A 4,816-nucleotide genomic window follows, 5' to 3' on the forward strand; every position below is an offset into this window, starting at 1 on the left:
ATCTAGGTTTTAAGACTATATGATATTATCGTCTTGCGATCACCCTTTTATATCATATTCCATAAGGTGATTCCAGCAAGCGCGGGTTTGTTCCAATGCTCAAAACTAGTTCATAAGCACTCAACGTTGTAGCAACCCTTTGCTATGGCTAACACCATTTAGACAATCTACACACCAATTCATGACAATCTTCATTCATATCTACTTCCAACATATGAACGATTGTGGACAATTCGAATAACTCGATTATTCCTAATAAACTCAATTATTCTGGAAGTCAAAACATGCAAAGTGAAACAATAGTTAAACAATTAACATAAGATAGTAACATTACTCATAAATAAAACTCCTTTATTTAATCATATAAAGTTAATTACATATATCTATTACACATTTCTAATACTATCTAATCTATGCTAATATCATCCTTCAGCCCAATACTCCTAGCATGCTGCAAGTGCTTAACCCTACTCAGTCCCTTCGTAAGCGGATCTGTTGGGTTATCTTCTGATGATATCCTCTTTACTACGAGTTGTCCTTCTTCTACACAATGTCTAATGAAGTGATATTTTCTGGTGATATGTCTTGATCTACCATGATCCCTCGGTTCCTTGGTCAAGGCAACCGCTCCTTCGTTATCACAGAAAATCTCCATGGGCTCCTTTATGGCAGGTACAACTCCAAGATCACCGATGAAGTTCTTCAGCCATATTGCCTCCTTTGACGCTTCACTCGCTGCAATGTACTCTGATTCACACGTTGAATCAGCTACGGTTTCCTGCTTGGAACTTTTCCATGTCACTGCTCCTCCATTCAGGGTTAAGACCCAGCCCGACTGTGAACGGTAGTTGTCCCTGTCGGTCTGAAAACTGGCGTCACTATACCCTCGCACCTTCAAGTCATCACTCCCTCCGAGGACTAAGAACCATTCCTTCGTCCTCCGAAGGTACTTAAGGATATTCTTCACCGCAATCCAATGTGCTCTGCCAGGATTCCCTTGATATCTGCTAACCATGCTCAAAGCGAAGGCTACATCAGGGCGAGTACAAGTCATAGCGTACATGATTGAGCCAACTGCAGAAGCGTATGGTACTCGGCTCATTTCTGCTATCTCATCTTTGGTACTCGAACTTTGAGTCTTACTCAACTTGGCATTACTTTGTATCGGTAATTCTCCCTTCTTTGAGTTTTCCATACTAAAACGTTTTAGTACCTTCTCTAAGTAAGTATTCCGACTAAGTCCAATTAGTCTCTTACTTCTTTCTCTTACTATCCTTATTCCCAAAATGTAAGAAGCCTCTTCGAGGTCCTTCATAGCGAAGCACTTCCCGAACCAGGACTTAACCTCCTGCAGAGTCGGGATGTTGTTTCCTATGATTAATATGTCATCGACATATAGAACGAGGAAACTTACTATACTCCCACTGGCTTTGACATATACAGATGATTCGTCTTCACTTCGTAAAAATCCAAACTCTTTGACTTTCTCATCGAAGCAAAGATTCCATCTGCGAGATGCTTGCTTAAGTCCATAAATGGACTTCTCAAGCTTTCACATTCTATTCGGATGCTTCGGATCCACAAACCCCTCTGGCTGAGCCATGTAAACATCCTCAGCCAACTTTCCGTTAAGGAAAGCGGTCTTGACATCCATTTGCCAAATCTCATAATCATGAAATGCGGTAATCGCTAGCATCACTCTAATAGATTTAATCTTCGCAACTAGTGAGAAGGTCTCATCATAGTCAACTCCGGGAGTTTGAGTAAAGCCCTTCGCAACTAATCGCGCTTTATATGTGTACGTTTCCATCCACGTCGGTCTTCTTCTTGAAGATCCATTTGCACGCAACGGTCTTACGTCCGGGCACATAATCAACCAAATTCCAAACTTGGTTGTCATACATGGATTGGATCTCGCTATCCATTGCCTCTTTCCACTTCGCAGACTCCGGGCCTGCCATGGCTTCCTTATAGCTATTAGGTTCATCAAGATTTATTAGTGTACCATCACTAATATACGTGTCCCCGTCGGTAGTAATATGAAAACCATAAAACTGGGGATGAACTCTAACTCTATTGGAACGTCTAAGAGGTAAGGACTCGTCAATAGGTTCAACCGGAGTTTCCTCATCGGGTTGAGTGCCAGCGGTAGAGGTTCCTTCATCTATCGACTCTTGAATCTCTTCAAGCTCGATTTTCCTCCCACTGTCTCCTTGGCCTATGAGTTCTCGCTCTCGGAAAACTCTTCTCCTCGCAACAAAGACAACATTGTCCTTCGGTCTATAGAAGAGATATCCAAAGGATTTCTGCGGGTAGCCGATGAAAATACATCGCTCACTTCGAGGTTCGATTTTGTTGTGAGTATCTCGTCTTACGAAATCCTCGCAACCCCAAACCTTGATATGTGCCAACGAGGGAGCTTTCCCTGTCCACATCTCGTGAGGTGTTTTGGCAACCTTCTTAGTAGGGACTCGGTTAAGGATATGGGCGGCAGTCTCTAAGGCATACCCCCAAAAAGAGATAGGTAGTGAAGCACGACTCATCATAGAGCGAACCATATCCAATAAAGTTCGATTACGCCTTTCTGCCACACCATTCAACTGCGGTGTCCTAGGAGGCGTCAATTGCGAAACTATTCCACACTCCTTGAGATAATCGTGGAATTCAAGACTTAGGTACTCTCCTCCTCAATCGGATCGAAGCATCTTGATTTTCCTGCCCAATTGATTATCCACTTCATTCTTGAACTCTTTGAACTTTTCAAAGGTTTCTGACTTTTGCTTGATTAAATAGATATACCCATATCTACTATAATCATCGGTAAAAGTCACGTAGAAGCGGTTCCCATCCTTCGTGGTTGATCTAAACGGTCCACATACATCGGTATGTATTAAGTCCAATAGACCTTCACCCCTTTCACATGTACTCGTGAAGGGTGATTTAGTCATCTTTCCAAGTAAACAAGACTCGCATGTGTCATCTTCCCTAAGGTCGAATGACTCCAACACTCCATCCTTTTGGAGTTGGGCTATGCGTTTCTTGTTGACATGTCCAAGACGACAATGCCACAAGGATGCTTTATCCATACTAGTGGAAGAATCTATGTTCAAAACATCATTTCCTAAGTTATCAACAATCATAACAGTATCATAAATTCCATTAAATGGTATAGCTTCAAAGTAAAAAACACAATTTAGATAAGCCAAAATAGAACCATTCTCATTATTAAAAGAAAATCTAAAACCTTGTCTATATAAACCATGAAATGAAATGATGTTTCTAGCCATTTCTGGCGAATAGAAACAATTGTTCAAATCTAAACACAAATTATTCCTAAGCACTAAAGAATACACTCCAATCTTGGTCACAGGCGACGATCTTCTGTTCCCCATGATTAGATTGATCCTTCCTTGATCCACATCCCTACTTCTTGTTAGTCCCTGCACATTAGAAAAAATATGGTAACCACAACCGGTATCAAGAACCCAAGAAATAGCATGATTAGAATCGTTAGATTTAATTGTGTATATACCTGTGAAAGATGGCTTGATCTTTCCTTCCTTGATGGCTTGCAGGTACTCTGGGCAGCTTCTCTTCCAGTGTCCTATCTTATGGCAGTGGTGGCACTCTGTCTCCTTCGGGTTAGGGCAGGGCTTAGCGGGATCAACTTTGGTCCCACTAGAAGAGGCACCATCTCGGGCTTTAACCTTGCGATAGTTCCTAGACGAAGCCTTCCTCTTCTTTCCCTTTCCTTGACCAATAGCCAAGACAGGAGCAACAGGTGGATTGGGAGTTGGTGCAACAGACTTGTCTTTGAAGTTGCTCTCAGCGACCCTCAATAGACCTTGGAGTTTGCTTAGGGTGACCTCCTCTTTGTTCATGTGGTAGGACATCCTAAATTGATTGTACATCGGAGGCAAAGTGTGAAGCACCATGTCGATCGCCAAGTCTTCCCCAAAGTCAACATTTAACTTGCGAAGGTGGTCGACATACCTTTGCATCTTTTGTAGGTGCATGGTAAGAGATTCTCCATGACCCATCTTAGCAGAGATCATGTTAGTGAAAATCTCATAACGCTCTTGTCTCGCGTTCTGGTGGTATCTCTCCAATAAGTCTTGATGCATCTCGTACGGGTACATGTCCTCGTAGGACTTTTGGAATTCGGAGTTCATTGTGGCTATCATGATGCAATGTACCTTCGTTTCATCTCGCTCATGAGTTTCAAAAGCAGTAATTTCAGCCGGAGTAGCGATTTTAGGGTTGATTTTCTCGAGCTTCTCATTGAGGACATACTCCTTATCCTCATAGCGAGCAATGGTGCGAATGTATCTTATCCATTCGCTAAAGTTCGTTCCATCGAAGGTGGCCTTTTGGCAAAGGCTCATCAACGTGAAAGAACTAGCAGCAGCGTAGTTAGCGTTCGACATCTACAAATACAAAGGACAAAGATAGATTTAGAATAAGACTCCCTAATTATCACCCAATAAGAAAAATTAGGGCTAGGATCCAACAATAACATTTACATACTAGAAAAGGGATGCCGTAATCTAACATGCAAATAAATTGAAGGTAAGTGAATGACGATTCACTAATTCTCCACCACAAAACCTAACTATTAGTCCTAAATGTTTTGAGAATTCCTAGGTTCGGATGAGATTCATTGAAACTATTCAATGGCATGTTTAAATCTCGATATGCCCCTCTTTTTTGTGACTGGGATACCGAGGATCACAAAGCGGGTGTGAATTACCATGCAAATTCACATGGTGCCTTCATTGTAACGATCACCTATTCGATGTGCCGGTAAACCACACAC

Source organism: Lactuca sativa, chromosome 5, assembly GCF_002870075.4.
Source record: "Lactuca sativa cultivar Salinas chromosome 5, Lsat_Salinas_v11, whole genome shotgun sequence".
Classification (NCBI taxonomy): Eukaryota; Viridiplantae; Streptophyta; class Magnoliopsida; order Asterales; family Asteraceae; genus Lactuca; species Lactuca sativa.